Genomic DNA, 18,094 nt, shown 5'->3' on the forward strand with positions numbered 1-18,094 from the left:
ATCGGATTGAACTTGATTCTGATTGGCTGATTCCATCAGCCAATCAGAATATTCCTACCTTAATTCCAATTGGCTGATAGAATCCTATCAGCCAATCGGAATTCGAGGGACGCCATCTTGGATGACGTCATTTAAAGGAACCATCATTTGTCGTTCAGTCGTCAGCCAGGATGGATGTTCTGCGTCGGAGGTCTTCAGGATGCTGACGCTCCACTCCGGATGGATGACAATAGAAGATGCCTCTTGGATGAAGACTTCAATCGGATGGAAGACCTCTTCTGCCCCGCTTGGATGAAGACTTCTACCGGATGGATGACCTCTTCTTGCTCCGCTTGGATGAAGAATTTGACTCGGCTGGGTGAAGACGACTCAAGGTAGGGAGATCTTCAGGGGCTTAGTGTTAGGTTTATTTAAGGGGGGTTTGGGTTAGATTAGGGATATGTGGGTGGTGGGTTGTAATGTTGGGGGGGGTATTGTATGTTTTTTTTTACAGGCAAAAGAGATGAACTTCTTGGGGCATGCCCCGCAAAGGGCCCTGTTCATGGCTGGTAAGGTAAAAGAGCTTTGAACTTTAGTAATTTTGAATAGGGTAGGGCATTTTTTTATTTTGGGGGGCTTTGTTATTTTATTAGGGGGCTTAGAGTAGGTGTAATTAGTTTAAAATTGTTGTAATATATTTCTAAAGTTTGTAAATATTTTTTTATTTTTTGTAACTTAGTTCTTTTTTATTTTTGGTACTTTAGTTAGTTTATTTCATTGTATTTATTTGTAGGAATTGTATTTAATTTATTTATTGATAGTGTAGTGTTAGGTTTAATTGTAGATAATTATAGGTATTTTATTTAATTAATTTATTGATAGTGTAGTGTTAGGTTTAATTGTAACTTAGGTTAGGATTTATTTTACAGGTATATTTGTAATTATTTTAACTATTTTAGCTATTAAATAGTTCTTAACTATTTAATAGCTATTGTACCTGGTTAAAATAATTACAAAGTTACCTGTAAAATAAATATTAATCCTAAAATAGCTATAATATAATTATAATTTATATTGTAGCTATATTAGGTTTTATTTTACAGCTAAGTATTTATCTTTAAATAGGAATAATTTATTTAATAAGAGTTAATTAATTTCGTTAGATTAAAATTATATTTAATTTAGGGGGGTGTTAGTGTTAGGGTTAGACTTAGCTTTAGGGGTTAATACATTTATTAGAATAGCGGTGAGCTCCAGTCGGCAGATTAGGGGTTAATAATTGAAGTTAGGTGTCGGCGATGTTAGGGAGGGCAGATTAGGGGTAAATACTATTTATTATAGGGTTAGTGAGGCGGATTAGGGGTTAATAACTTTATTATAGTAGCGCTCAGGTCCGCTCAGCAGATTAGGGGTTAATAAGTGTAGGCAGGTGGAGGCGACGTTGAGGGGGGCAGATTAGGGGTTAATAAATATAATATAGGGGTCGGCGGTGTTAGGGGCAGCAGATTAGGGGTACATAGCTATAATGTAGGTGGCAGCTCTTTGCGGTCAGCAGATTAGGGGTTAATTATTGTAGGCAGCTGGCTGCGACATTGTGGGGGGCAGGTTAGGGGTTAATAAATATAATATAGGGGTCGGCGGTGTTAGGGGCAGCAGATTAGGGGTACATAAGTATAATGTAGGTGGCGGTCGGCAGATTAGGGGTTAAAAAATGTAATCGAGTGGCGGCGATGTGGGGGGACCTCGGTTTAGGGGTACATAGGTAGTTTATGGGTGTTAGTGTACTTTAGAGTACAGTATTTAAGAGCTTTATGAACCGGCGTTAGCCCAGAAAGCTCTTAACTACTGACTTTTTTCTGCGGCTGGAGTTTTGTCGTTAGATTTCTAACGCTCACTTCAGCCACGACTCTAAATACCGGAGTTAGAAAAATCCCATTGAAAAGATAGAATACGCAATTGACGTAAGGGGATCTGCGGTATGGAAAAGTTGCGGCTGAAAAGTGAGCGTTAGACCCTTTTTTGAGTGACTCCAAATACCGGAGGTAGCCTAAAAACAGCGTTAGGAGCCTCTAACGCTGGTTTTCACGGCTACCGCCAAACTCCAAATCTAGGCCTTAGTTTTTTAATTAAGATTAGGTTTTATTTTTATTTCACAGGTAAGTTTGTATTTTTCATTTTTAAATAGGTAGTTGGTTAATAATTGTAACTTTAATTTAGGTCTATTTTAATTATGTTAAAGTTCGGGGGTGTTAGGATTAGGGGTTAATATAGTTTAATTTAGATTGTTGCAATGTAAGGGGCCGTCGGTTTAGGGGTTAATAGGTTTAGTTAGTGGTGGCCTTGTGGGTGTACGGCGGTTTAGGGTTTAATAGGTTTAGTTAGTGTTTTAGTTAGTGTTGGAGATGTGGGTGTACGGCAGTTCAGGAGTTAATAGGTTTAGTGTCGGCGATGTCGGGGAACTGTGGTTTAGGAGTTAATAGGTTTATTTATTTAGTATTGGTGCCATTTGGGAATGGCTGTTTATGGGTTAATAGGTTTAGTTAGTGTTGGCGATGTCAGGGAACTGAGGTTTAGGGGTTAATAGGTTTAGTTAGTGTTGGCGATGTCAGGAAACTGCGGTTTTGGGGTTAATAGGTTTATTTAGTTCGGCGATGTTTGGGAATTGGTGTTTAGGGGTTAATAGGTTTAGTTAGTGACAGCAATGTCAAGGAACTGTGGTTTAGGGGTTAATTGCTTTATTTAGTGATTTAGTTAGTGTTAGCGTTGTAGGGAAATTGCGGTTTAGGGGTTAATAGGTTTAGTATCGGCGATGTGGGTGGTGGCGATGATTGGATGATTAATCAGCCAATAGAATGAGAGCTGCTTAAATCCTATTGGCTGATTTGAACAGTCAATAGGATTTTAGCAGCTCTAATTCCTATTAGCTGTTTCAAATTTTTCAGCCAATAGGAATGCAAGGGACGCCATCTTGGATCGCGTACCTTGCATTGAAGATTCAGTGTACGGCGGCGACCATATGAAGCTGTCGGATGTCTTCAGCATGGACCCACTCCACGCCGCCGGGATCAAGATAGAAGATGCTGCCTGGATGAAGATTGAAGAGGCCTCCCGGATGAAGACTTCTCGCCGCTTGGATGAGGACTTCGCCGCCGGGATGAAGATTGAAGAGGCCACCTGGATGAAGACTTCTCGCTGCCTAGATAATTGCTTTAACGCGGGGATAAAAATCGTTCAAGCGGAACTTCAAAAACTGTAAGTGGATCATAAGGGGTTAGTGTTAGGCTTTTTTTTGGGTGTTTTTTTTTTAGTTTACGGTTTGGGCAATAAAAGAGCTAAATGCCCTTTTAAGGGCAATGCCCATACAAATGCCCTTTACAGGGCAATGGGTAGCTTAGGTTTTTTAGATATTTTTATTTTTATTTTGTGGGTTTGGGGAGGGGTGGGGGTTTGTAATGTTAGTGGGTATTTGTATTTTGTTTTCACAAAAAGAGCTGATATTTTTAGGGCAATGCCCTACAAAAGGTCCTTTTAAGGGTCATTAGTAGTTTATTCTAGATTAGGTTTTTTTTATTTTGGTTTTTTTTTAATGGGTATTATAATAGGAATATTTTTTATTATTTTTGATAATTTGTTTGTTATTTTGTGTAATATATTTTTTTAGGGGGTGTCTGTCTAACTTAGGGCAGAACCCTACAAAGGCCCTTTTAAGGGCCCACAAAAGGCCCTCCCTTGGTAGTTTATGATAGATTAGGCTTTTTTTTTTGTTTGTTTGTTTTTAATCGGAATAATTTTAAATTTTTGGATATTTTTTTTTTTTTTAATGGTAGGTTTTTTTAATTTTTTTAATTTTAGGTTTTAGTGTAAGGTAGCTTTGGTTTTATTTCACAGGTAAGTTTGTGAAAAAATAACTATTTACTAACTAGTCTACCTAGTTAAAATAAATAAAAACTTACCTGTAAAATAAAAATAAAACCTAAGCTAGCTACTATTAGTTATATTTTAGCTAGCTTATGTTTTATTTCACAGGTAAGTATTTAGTTTTAAATAGGAATTATTTAGTTAATAATTGTTACTTTAATTTAGATGTATTTTAATGATGTTAAAGTTAGGGGGTGATAGGGTTAGCGTTAGGTTTAGGGGTAGGTGTAGGGGTTAATAGTTTAATTTAGGTTGTTGCGATGTGGGGGGCTGGCAGTTTGGGGGTTAATAGTTTTATTTAGTGGTAGTGATGTGGGAGGCCAGAGGTTTAGGAGTTAATACCTTTATTTAGTTGCGGCAATGTCGGGGAGCGGCAGAATAGGAGTTAATAACTTTAGTATAGTGTGGGCGATGTTGGGGTGCGGCGGAATAGGGGTTAATAACTTTAGTATAGTGGCGGCGATATCGGGAGCGGCAGATTAGGGGTTAATAATTTTATTTAGGTGGTGGCGATATCGGGAGCGGCAGATTAGTGGTTAATAACTGTAGACAGGTGTCGGCGATGTCGGGGGCAGGAGATTAGGGGTGTTTAAACTCAGGGTTTATGTTAGGGTGTTAGGTTTAAACGGTATTTTCTTTTTCCCCATAGATATCAGTGGGGCTGCGTTACCGAGCTTTGTATTCTGCGATCGCAGGTGTTAGTCTTTTTTTTAGCCCGCTCTCTCCATTTATGTCAATGGGGGAAGCGTGCACGAGCACGTCAAAACATCTCTTGTTTTTGATACAGTATGGAGCTCAACAGCACCATATCGCCCGCACAAGCCAGGTTTTAGAAAACTTGTAATGGCAGCGCTATAGCTGATTAAATAACGCAACTTTTATTGCAATCATTAATTTCCCTATAGAGCTCAAAACTCGTAATCTAGCCGCTAGTTCTCTCATTACAAAACTGCTACTCACCCTGCTTAGACATGAAAATATTTGTTTATTTACCGCTTCATTTATTAGCTGGTTGCAGCATTGATGCTTCCTCTACTTATGCAGTTGACTTGAAACCCAAACATTTTCTTTCCTGATTTATATAGAGCATGTAATTATTAAAAAAAAATCCAATTTACTTCTATTAATTTTGCTTCATTCTCTTGGTGTCCTTTATTCAAGGTGCAGCAATCCACTACTGAGAACTACCTTAAAACAATTGTAAACCAATGACAAGAGGTAAATTTGGGCAGCCACCAATCAGCAGCTAGCTCCCAGCTCCTGAGCCTACCTAGGTATCCGTTTCAACAAATAATACCAAAAGAGCAAAGCAAGTTAAATAAAATAATTAAATTGTAAAGTTGTTTAAAATGTCATGCTGTTTCTGAATCATGAAAGAACATTTTGGGGTTTCATGTCCCTATAATAGATGTTAAAATTTATATTCACTTATTTATATATTTCCTATTAAGGTATAACATATTTGTCTACGTATTCTTACTAGTTCTAAAGCTGCTGCCTTCTTATGCATCAAAAAGACAAACAATGTATTCCTTTGTTTATATACGTTAGAAGTATTTACTACAATTCACTATACTACACAATAGTATAAAAAATTGAGGTTTATATAAATGGTCTCCTTTATTTCAGGTTACATTCTCTTAATAATCAAGCCCAAATTATTTGAGGTCCAAATGTGACCTACTGAGTTGTAGAGATGGTTTATCATCTAACTGGCATATCTTTCACGCAATGTATTATCAACACCATTTTCAATGTATTTTCCTGTATCCTGAAAGCAGCTAGATTCTTCTTTTCATTCATGAATTGACTCTTGTAGCACATGTTTTGTTAACACTGAGCCAGATTACGAGTTTTGCGTTATGAGTGTCTCGCTAATAACTTGCAAGTTATTTCCACCGCTCACCTTTTATAGCACTGCTATTACAGTTTTGCAAAAACCCGGTGTTTGCGGGCGATATGGCAGCGCTGTGCTCCATACCACACACAAATACCAGCACTGCTTTGAGCTGCTTTGACGTGCTCGTGCACGATTTCCCCATAGACATCAATGGGGTGAGCCAGCTAAAAAAAACAACACCCTAACATAAACCCCGAGTCTAAACACCCCTAATCTGCCGCCCCGACATCACCAACACCTACATTACACTTATTAACCCCCAATGTCGCCGCCACCTACATAAATTTATTAACCCCTAATATGCCGCCCCCATTGTGGCCACCACCTACATACATTTATTAATCCTTAATCTGCCGCCCCCAACATCACCGCCGCCACTATACTAAAGTTATTAACCCCTAAACTTCTGGCCTCTGACATCACTAACACTAAATAAATATATTAACCCCTAAACCTAACCCTAAGTCTAACCCTAAACCTTACGTAACCCTAACCCTAACACCCCTAACTTTAATATAATTAAAATAAATCTAAATAAAACCTACTATTAATAACTAAATAATTCCTATTTAAAACTAAATACTTACCTGTAACATAAACCCTAAGCTAGCTACAATACAACTAATAGTTATATTGCAGCTATCTTAGGTTTTATTTTTATTTCACAGCTAAGTTTGTATTTATTTTAACTAGGTAGACTAGTTAGTAAATAGTTATTAACTATTTACTAGCTACCTAGTTAAAATAAATACAAAGTTACCTGTAAAATAAAACCTAACCTGAGTTACACTAACACCTAACATTACTATAAAATTAAATAAATTAAATTAAAAAAATACATTTATCTAAATTACAAAAAATAATAAACACTAAATTACACAAAATAAAAAAAGAAATTATCAAAAATAAAAATGAATTACTCCTAATCTAATAGCCCTATCAAAATAAAAAAGCCCCCCAAAAATAAAAAACCCTAGCCTACACTAAACTGCCAATAGCCCTTAAATCAGCTCTTTTACCTGTAAAAAAAAATACAAACAACCCCCCAACAGTAAAACCCACCACCCACACAACCAACCCCCCAAATAAAATCCTATCTAAATAAAGCTAAGCTCCCCATTGCCCTGAAAAGGGCATTTGGATGGGCATTGCCCTTAAAAGGGCATTTAGCTCTTTTACATTGCCCAAACCCTAAGCTAAAAATAAAACCCACCCAATGAACCCTTAATAAAACCTAACACTAACCCCCGAAGATCCACTTACAGTTTTGGAAGGCCGGACATCCATCCTCATCCAGCTGGGAGAAATCTTCATCCAAGCGGCAAGAAGTCATCCTACAGGCGGGCAGAAGTCTTCATCCAAATGGCATCTTCTATCTTCATCCTTCTGGCGCCGAGCATCCTCTTCATACGGTTCCAGACGTACACTGAAGGTTCCCTTTAAGGGACTTCATCCAAGATGGCGTCCCTTGAATTCCGATAGGCTGATAGAATTTTATCAGCCAATCAGAATTAAAGGGACGCCATATTGGATGACATCCCTTAAAGGGAACCTTCAGTGTACGGCTGGGACCATAATGAAGAGGATGCTCCACGTCGGATGTCTTGAAGATGGAGCCGCTCCGCGTCAGAAGGATGAAGATAGAAGATACCGTCTGGATGAAGACTTCTGCCGCCTGGAGGACGACTTCTTGCCTCTTGGATGAAGACTTCTCCCGGCTGGATGAGGATGGTTGTCCGGCCTTCCAAAACTGTAAGTGGATCTTCGGGGGTTAGTGTTAGGTTTCATTAAGGGTTTACTGGGTGGGTTTTATTTTTAGCTTAAGGTTTGGGCAATGTAAAAGAGCTGAATGCCCTTTTATGGGCAATGCCCTCCAAATGCCCTTTTCAGGGCAATGGGGAGCTTAGGTTTTTTAGGTAGGTTTTTATTTGGGGGCTTGGTTGTGTGGGTGGTGGGTTTTACTGTTGGGGGGTTGTTTGTATTTTTATTTGCCAGGTAAAAGAGCTGATTTCTTTGGGGCAATGCCCCGCAAAAGGCCTCTTTAAGGGCTATTGGCAGTTTAGTTTAGGCTAGGGGTTTTATTATTTTGGGGGGGGGGATTTTTTATTTTGATAGGGCTATTAGATTAGTTGTAATTAGTTTAAATATTTGATCATTTCTTTTTTTTTGTGTAACTTAGTGTTTTTTTGTTTTGTTATTTAGTTAATTGTATTTCATTAATGTAATTTATTTAATTTTAGTGTAATGTTTGGTTAAACTGTAAGACAGGTTAGGTTTTATTTACAGGTACATTTTTATTTATTTTTACTAGGTAGTTAGTAAATAGTTAATATTTATTTACTAACTAATCAACCTAGTTAAAATAAATACAAATTTACCTGTGAAATAAAAATATAACATAAGCTAGATACAATATAACTATTAGTTATATTGTAGCTAGCTTAGGTTTTATTTTACAGGTAAGTATTTATTTATTTTTAAATAGGAATAATTTAGGTATTAATTGGAATTTTTATTTGGAATTATTTTAATTATGTTAAAGTTAGTGGGTGTTAGGGTTAGGGTTAGACTTAGGGTTATGTTTAGGGGTTAATAACTTTAGTAGAGTGGCGGCGACATTGAGGGCAGCAGATTAGGGGTTAATAAGTGTAGTTAGGTGGCGGCAATTTTGGGGCAGCAGATTAAGGGTTAATAACAGTAATGTAGGTTGTGGCGATTTTAGGGACAGCAGATTAGGTGTTAATAAGTGTATGTAGGTGGCGACGACATTGGGGGCAACAGGGGTTAATAATATTTAACTAGTGTTTGTGATGCGGGAATACAGCGGTTTAGGGGTTGATATGTTTATTATAGTGGGGGCAATGTCCGGAGCAGCAGATTAGGGGTTAATAATTTTATTTTAGTGTTTGCAATGCGGGAGGGCCTCGGTTTAGGGGTTAATAGGTAGTTTATGGGTGTTAGTGTACTTTGTAACATTTTATTTATGAGTTTTATGCTACAGCTTTGTAACGTAAAACTGATAACTACTGACTTTCAGGTGGCGGTACAGATCTTGTAGTTATAGGCTGTACCTCTCACTTTTTGGCCGAACAGGCAAACTCGTAATACCCGCGCTATGGAAGTCCCATTGAAAAAGGACTTTTTGAAAGGTGCAGTAGTTACGTTGCGTGACTACACCTGTAATACCAGCGGTAGTGAAAAAGAGCCATAACAATGCTTTTTTTCTCATAACACAAAACTCATAATCTAGCTGACTGTATTGTAATTGAGTTTTGCTTCAATTTACTGTTTTTAAGCAAATAATTAAACCTCAAGAAAAAGTATTTAAAAAAAAAAAAAAAAAACTTTTATACGGGAGTGTCTCCAGACCCCTTTAGTGCATCAGAGACACATGACTCATATACAAGCTCCCTTGACCCTCCTTGCCCTGCCACAGTACCACACTCATCCGACTAGATGCTGCTCCAGGACTCCTGTTCTAGCAGACCTCTGCACTCATGCTAGACTCTTCAACACCAGGCCAATCCCTTTTATTCTAGATGTGTAAAATAAATTAGATGAGTGAGTGCATTGGAAAATGAGACTTACTGGGGAATGCTCACAGAATCTGACAGCAAATGTGCAGGAAAAAATGAAGCTTACAGTTACAAAAGACCCCAGATGAGTTGGTGTTTGCCCATAAGATAAAGGATAAGATGTTACCATACATGTTTTCTATTTCACGCCCTGCAATGGAGAGGAAAAAAGAGATGTGTGTAACCTAGGATAGCTGAACAATATATCCCTGCCAACTCTCCCCACACTACAGGAACCAAAACACAATGCATTACTCCCAGAGACATCCTTGTCTCCTTTTCATGATGTAAAGCCCACAAAACTTTTACCATCAAGCCTCCTGGTATTCTGCCCTAGTTGTACATCTCACTCATTCGCATAGTGAAGTGAAAAATCCTGCTAATTTACATTTTGCTCCTCAAGTGATAGCTCACCATTCTTGGTCACACCATGGCCACATATACTCAGATTGGCCTTCTACTACCATGCCCCCTTGTCTAAGTATCAAAAAGAAGATCAGAAGGAATCTGAATTAAAAAGCAGGAACAGGCATGCCTTGCTCTTATAAAGATAAGTACACCATCCACAATAATATTGCACCTATACTCATACACCAGGTCACTTCCTTTTCCTTAAAGAGGATTCTCCTTAAAAGTGGTCAAAGCCCACTAGAGGGAGGGGTTACACTATCATTAAGTTGAGTATGCTTTATAGCATGTTTCTTTAAAAAAATGGTAAAATGGTATACATCGACTACTTGCCTATGTTAAAATGTGTGGATAAATATTACCATAGTCCTACTTATCCTCAGTGATTAAAATGTGCATTACAACATGCCACATGTATTTTAAGAAAAAATAATGTGGAAAACTCATATTTCATTATCTATGGATTAGGATCTCCTGCTAAATCCCCAGTACAGCATAAGCCCCTGATCATTTCCAGGAAAGTAATAAACCACTTTGCATTGTTAGAAGCAATTCTGCCATTTTATGACAAGAGCAAAGAGCATGAAATGTTTAATTCAACCACTTTTCTTCCATAAAACCATTTATCTTCATCACATAAAACCCATGTTTTTTAACTGACAAATTAACAGTCCCCTATCCTTCCATGGGGTTATTTGAATAAATTGTGGTTTATTTATAACTCATTTACATTTATTCTTATATCTTAGAAAATATATAATTTTGGCAAACATATTTAAATGCACTAGTTTAATAAAACCAATACACCTTTTACATTAACCATACAATATTAAGGTAGTTTAAAAGATTTTTAAACAGATGGGCTAGCATGTTCAATTCTATTTTATATTATTCTACATTTTATTCATAAGTAATCCTAGTTGCATTAATTAAGATTTCCTGCATATATTTCTTCCGTAGATCAAATTGTTTCCAAGGAGAAGCAGTCTGTTAGAAAAAAAAGATCTTTAGATATACAGTATATTAAAGAGCTAAAAGTGAATAACACCTAGAGAGGTGGCACACTGATAAGATATAATAAATAAATAAAATAATTAAAAAGGATACAAATGTTGTCACTGTAAACAAATGTAATTTAAATAAATATAATAATGGTTGTTGAAAAAAAATAGTTCAATAATAGAGTCCATAGATTGATAATCCAATTCTGTTGTGGAAATGGCATTCAAGGGTGGAAAGGAAACCAATTTTGTAAATGATGTAAGGCAGCTCCACTTGTGGAGAACGATCTCAATTCACCTCGATAATCTAGATAAGAAATAGAAAGGGGTGCCTCATAGTGGGGGTTATTTATCTCCCCTTAGCAGAAATAGGACTATTGCACCTTAAATGGATGAGACTCTGTGACAGAGAAGGAGTCTCAGGCCCAAAGGCAACCATTCAACTCTTCATTGGATTTAATTTGCTTTCATTAACCAAAGTGTATAGATTAAATACATATAAATACAGTGTGTGTATATATATATATATATATATATATATATATATATGACAATATTAATTGTGAGGGTGATTGGAAGTCTTGGTGAGTTCCCACACTTATTTTTGTAGGACTTGACCATGTTTTTGTTAAATGAAAAGCATTGTATATTATAATGTTATGCTGAGCAGACATGATATGTAGAACTGTACTAATATACTGTATAGATAAGAAATAGAAAGTGGCGCCTCATAGTGAAATCCATATGCAATATGGTCAGAAAAAGAGAGAGTAAAACTCACAATTTGTGATGGCACTTGTGCAGTGCAAACAGGCAGGCTGACAATCACAGTGGTCAGCAAACTGGATACTTCTCCCGTATCAGGTCTTTGGTCTGTCAGTGTCTAAGCCGCAACACCAGCAAACAAAGCAGTATAGAAAGATCACTAATGAAGTGATGCAAATGTAAATAAACTTCCATGGAAGTAAAAGGCAGACACCTCCGTAAAAGGTTAAAAATGTAGTTTTAATATTGCAACGCGTTTCTCGACCCAAATATTCGGTCATTTCATCAGGCAAAAAAATTGGGTATATACAAACAGATGAAACGGCTGCTTTTTAAAGCCGTCACACTGTGTTTCATTGGCTGTCCATAGTTTTCAGATTATCCAATGGGAAGGGAGGTAAATCTGCTAAAAGACACTGTTGTATTCAGTTTCTTATTAACACATAATGTGTAGTATTTAAATTTTACCTAATTTGCAAAATGGGTAAATATTGCATATCACCTTTGGTTTAAAAAGGGGGATTTGCATTGAAATAATTAATAAAAAATATATTTCATATAATACAATTTTGAGTCTAACAAATGACTGATAATCAAAAGGCTGTGAATCACAATGTGTAACAAAGTATAACAAATTGTTCTATTAACTGTTAAAAAAACATATATTACGAGATATAAAAAATTGTAACATATTATGATTAACAAGAATATATACTTATATTGCGAAAAAGTGGGGCATATGGAAACAAAAATAAAAATTAGAAATTGAATCTAAAAAAATAATATTGTTAACAACATTATAAATAGAAGGGTATGAATAGTCTGCTACCAACAGAATACGTAAAGACCCCTATTTGATATTAGACCCGTGGGTCTTAGGTAATGGAGAAACTTGATCTCCAAACTAATAGTATGTTACGAGAAAATAAAGAAAGTTATTAGGAAATCTAAAGAAATTTTGGATTGGTGTGAGCTAGCTATCTGCTATTTCAAAGTGTAAAATGTACTGAACGATACATAAAATACTGAGTTCAAAATTGTTGACTGAGTGAAATGTGATCAGAAGTGAAAAGAAAAGAATATATGCCGAAATGGCATGACCGAAAATTATATGTATATGGTGTTGCTATGTAATGTGTGTAATGTAAACATCAAGTTATGATTGCGGTTATCAAAAGGATATCTTAAAAAAGGAAAATAAGCTTGTATGTTTATATTTAATTTTAGTGGGAGCTAACTGATCGATGTCAGTGATAGTGAAAAAGGTGATGAATATAAAATTTAGGATTGGTGTGAGCTAGCTGTCTGCTTTTAAAACCAAAGGTGATATGCAATATTTACTTATTTTGCAAATTAGGTAAACGTTTAAATAATACACATTATGTGTTAATAAGAAACTGAATACAACAGTGTCTTTTAGCAGACTTACCTCCCTTCCCATTGGATAATCTGAAAACTATGGACAGCCAATAAAACACAGTGTGAAGGCATTAAAAAGCAGCCATTTCATGTGTTTGTATATACCCAATTTTTTTGCCTGATGCCTTTTACTTCCACGGAAGTTTTTTTACATTTGCATCACTTCATTAGTGATCTTTCTATACTGCTTTGTTTGCTGGTGTTGCAGCTTGGACGCTGACAGACCAAAGACCTGAGACAGGATCCACCCTGATACAGGAGAAGTATCCAGTTTGCTGACCACTGTGATTGTCAGCCTGCCTGTTTGCACTGCACAAGTGCCATCACAAATTGTGAGTTTTACTCTTTCTTTTTCTGACCATATTGCATATGGATTTCACTATGAGGCGCCCCTTTCTATTTCTTATACAGTATATCAGTACAGTTCTACATATCATGTCTGCTCAGCATAACATTATAATATACAATGCTTTTCATTTAAAAATGTAAATGGTACATGGTAAATGCTCATATATCCATATCTTTTATTAGTTATGTAATTGAAAGGCATGTAAAATGACACATATGATCAATGTCACAAAGTTAAAGGGACATAAAACAAGTTTAGATAGAGACATAAAATAATAATATGTACTTTAATTACTTTACCTGCATTTTTTTTTTACTGCAGTGCCTCGCCATTAACCCTTTCATTTTAGTTTCTGGATTGTAAAGCTCTAACTCCCCCCACACATTTCCTTCTATGCAGGGGTCAAGTCCTACAAAAATAAGTGTGGGAACTCACAAAGACTTCCACCCTCACTCACAATTAATATTTTCGTATTTATATATATATATATATATATATATATATATATATATATATATATATACACACACACACACTGTATTTATATGTATTTAATATATACACTTTGGTTAATGAAAGCAAATTAAATCCAATGAAGTGTTGAATGGTCGCCTTTGGGCCTGAGACTCCTCCTCTGTCACAGAGTCTCATCCATTTAAGGTGCAATAGTCCTATTTCTGCTAAGGGGAGATAAATAACCCCAGAGCAAGCCACATAGAAATATAAGCACCATGTCTTACACAGATTTTGGGGTAATACAGCAGGACAGCTGACAATCTTACATTTAGTATATTGTAGGAAGTGTTACTGCCCATTACTAGAGGATATCACTACGTGCTCTAGCTGCTCCCAGCAGCAGCAGTGTCTACTGAAATGTTTATGTCCTCTGTCCAGAGGGAACTTAGTTCCCCTTGAAAAAATAGTGCAGGAATGCGTTCCCGCTCGACTTTCACGCTGTGAAATTACTTACATTGTATATTTGATATATCTTTATAAATTTGGTTGCATGCTTTAGTAACATACACTTTACCCCTGGGCGAGTGCATATCTAACTAATGAACATGAGGGTGTGTTCCTCCAAGCCTTCTAATTGGCTACATCACTCATGTTGTTCTCCAATCATCTGAGGGAGAGTGTACCTTACTAATGGCTTAAAGAGCGCATGTTTGGGAGAAAAAGTTATGTTCTGTTTGGAAATCTCTTGATAAAGTCTGCTTAGAATGCAGATGAAACGCGTAGAGTTAAAAAGTTTTAAGCTAAAAGATTTCAAAAGGATCTGCATACATTACTGGTCCTGGAAGCAATCAGCTGTTTAAACCTGAAAAGATTTGACTTTTGAAAGACTGGACTTGCAGTGAATCCTGAGCTGTCAGTGAAGCTGTTTATGGCCAGGATATCTCTGATGTGCCTGTTTTTACCTGCAATCTTGTAAGTGCAATATAGCACACTCTGTTTTAATAAATTTTGTTTTACTTCCTTGAATCTGGGTTGCACTTGTGTTTTTCCACAGAGTTTGTTCCATTTGATGAAACAGCAGCAACTTGTTTCCTAATTCGAGCAGCACCCAGGGATAAGTCCATTGGATAATATTGTTATTGGAAAATACTGCAATTGATCAGACATATCTACTAGCAAGTTCCTTTTGGATATCATTCTCTCAGAATTGGAGCTTTCCTTAAAGCATTATAACAATTTGGTGACTATGACTCTGTTTGTCCTATTCTAATTTTTGGACATTTTTTAATACATATATATATTTTTATACACACATTTTTAAAGGCTAATAGTGGTATCTACTAATATCCATTTGTGCTTCTTCTTTTATATTAATCATTATATTTATCCTATACTGTTTGATTCCCGGTTGCCTTTTCAGCACTGTGTTTTTTGTTTGTTTTTAAATATATATCTTTTTATTTATTGCGATGTGGGGGTTTTGCGGTTCAGGGGTTAATAGGGTAATTAGGTTTATTGCGATGTGGGGGTTTTGCGGTTTAGGTGTTAATAGGGTCATTAGGTTTATTGCAATGTGGGGGTTTTGGTGTTAATAGGGTCAGTAGGTTTATTGCGATGTGGGTGGTTGACGGTTAAGGGATTAATATGTTAGGTTATTTGCGGATTCGGGGTTAATTACTTTATTATTTTGCGATATGTGGGTTTGCGGTTTAGGTGTTAATACTTTGTGTGGGAGGTTAGTTTTTTTTTTTTTTTGCTAAAACTGTTTTCAATTTTATTATTCCAACATTAATATCTCACTGATATATCTAAAGAATGTTTTGTCTCCATGTTTTACTGACTGTGCAATCTTCTCTTCCACATGAACTTTAACCTTCATAACTGCTTAGTCTTTTATGTTGGAGTCTCCATATTTGCATATCATCATCTGACTGTGTGTGTTTGTAATTTTTATAAGCAATTTTGTATGTCTTTACAGCATGTGCTACTTCTTTGTAAAACCATATTGGTTTCCGCTTTCTTTTACTTTTATAGACATGTCGAATACAGTGTGTGTGGTTGCATCTAAAATGGCACCTTTAAAAATTCCTGCTGTTCTTTAACCCCTGTAAAAGTTTTCCATTTTAAATCATTGTTTAGGTATTCTCCCATGTAAGAAAAATCAGCCTTCCTAAAGTCTAGAACTTTTGTTTTAGTCTGGGTGGACAGTTTCTGCACATGAATACTAAACCAAACAGATTGATGATCACTGAATCCTAAGTTCTCACCTAGAGACACATCTAAAATTGTATCACTGTTTGTAAGTATTAAATCTAATATTGCTTCCTTTTGAGTTGGTTCCTCAACTAATCGCTCAAGTGATTCCCCTTGCAAGAATTCAATAATATACCTGCTTCTTGCTGATCTAGCTGAGGGAATCTTCTGCAAATAAAGTCCCCCATTACTATAACCTTACCCAGAATGTGAAAAATTAGTATCAGATATATTTTTATTTTTTATTTTAAAATCCACTAAATGCAAAAGCAGCAAATTTTCTAAACTATGAGAGCAAAAAATATTTAAGAAATTATTATACTGTGATAGCACACACATGCCTAGATTACGATTGGTGCACTAGTATAATGTTACAAACATTACTGCATCTTACTTCACCATAAACACATCAGGCTCATTTCATTATGGCATACTTTGGTATAGACTACTTTACCTAGCACATTTCACCATAGCATATTTTGCTTGTGATGCTTCACTGTTGCCCTATATTTGGCAGATATATATTTTACACTTTTTTCACAGTGACATAAAGGGTGCCATGTACTAAGGCGTAAAATTTTTCGCACAGACCTTATCGAATTAACCCGCCGGCATTTGCACCATGCGGATAGAACTTCGTTACATGAATGTACTAAAAACCAAGCCGTAAAATTTCTCGTCTACTCTGTGTCGAAGACAATCGGATTATTGATAACTTTGAAGCTATGCTCGGCGCGAAAGAACAAAGTTACTTTGCAGTCTACGACCTAATTGGTTTAGTTCTTCACCCACATGACCATCTAGGTGTTATAATCGTCATACAAGCGGCAAAGTTTAGCTGATGACATGTATAAGAATGTGCATTTTCCCAGAAATGTTAGAATATTGTTTATTTACTTTTCGGTATTTACTTTGAGAAGATGGCTTGCTCCGGAGATTCAGCTACTTTCAAGAAGACTCGCAACCCTAACTTCTCGCATCAACAGAATGTTGTACTAGTTGATCTAGATAAAATCATTTGTTTTCTTTATTGATAATGTTTGGAAACATGCGTGAAATTGATACAATTCATACAATTATAAAAGTAAAAAAAAACAGAATTTATGTTTACCTGATAAATTACTTTCTCCAACGGTGTGTCCGGTCCACGGCGTCATCCTTACTTGTGGGATATTCTCTTCCCCAACAGGAAATGGCAAAGAGCCCAGCAAAGCTGGTCACATGATCCCTCCTAGGCTCCGCCTACCCCAGTCATTCGACCGACGTAAAGGAGGAATATTTGCATAGGAGAAACCATATGTTACCGTGGTGACTGTAGTTAAAGAAAATAAATTATCAGACCTGATTAAAAAAACCAGGGCGGGCCGTGGACCGGACACACCGTTGGAGAAAGTAATTTATCAGGTAAACATAAATTCTGTTTTCTCCAACATAGGTGTGTCCGGTCCACGGCGTCATCCTTACTTGTGGGAACCAATACCAAAGCTTTAGGACACGGATGAAGGGAGGGAGCAAATCAGGTCACCCAAATGGAAGGCACCACGGCTTGCAAAACCCTTCTCCCAAAAATAGCCTCAGAAGAAGCAAAAGTATCAAATTTGTAAAATTTAGAAAAAGTGTGCAGTGAAGACCAAGTCGCTGCCTACATATCTGATCAACAGAAGCCTCGTTCTTGAAGGCCCATGTGGAAGCCACAGCCCTAGTGGAGTGAGCTGTGATTCTTTCAGGAGGCTGCCGTCCGGCAGTCTCATAAGCCAATCGGATAATGCTTTTAATCCAGAAGGAGAGAGAGGTAGAAGTTGCTTTTTGACCTCTCCGTTTACCAGAATAAACAACAAACAAAGCCAAAGTTTGTCTGAAAACCTTAGTAGCTGCTAAGTAAAATTTGAGAGCACGAACTACATCCAAGTTGTGCAACAAACGTTCCTTCTTTGAAACTGGATTAGGACACAAAGAAGGCACAACTATCTCCTGGTTAATGTCTTTGTTAGAAACAACTTTTGGAAGAAAACCAGGTTTAGTACGCAAAACCACCTTATCTGCATGGAACACCAGATAAGGAGAAGAACAC

This window comes from Bombina bombina, chromosome 2 (genome assembly GCF_027579735.1).
Source record: "Bombina bombina isolate aBomBom1 chromosome 2, aBomBom1.pri, whole genome shotgun sequence".
NCBI lineage: Eukaryota > Metazoa > Chordata > Amphibia > Anura > Bombinatoridae > Bombina > Bombina bombina.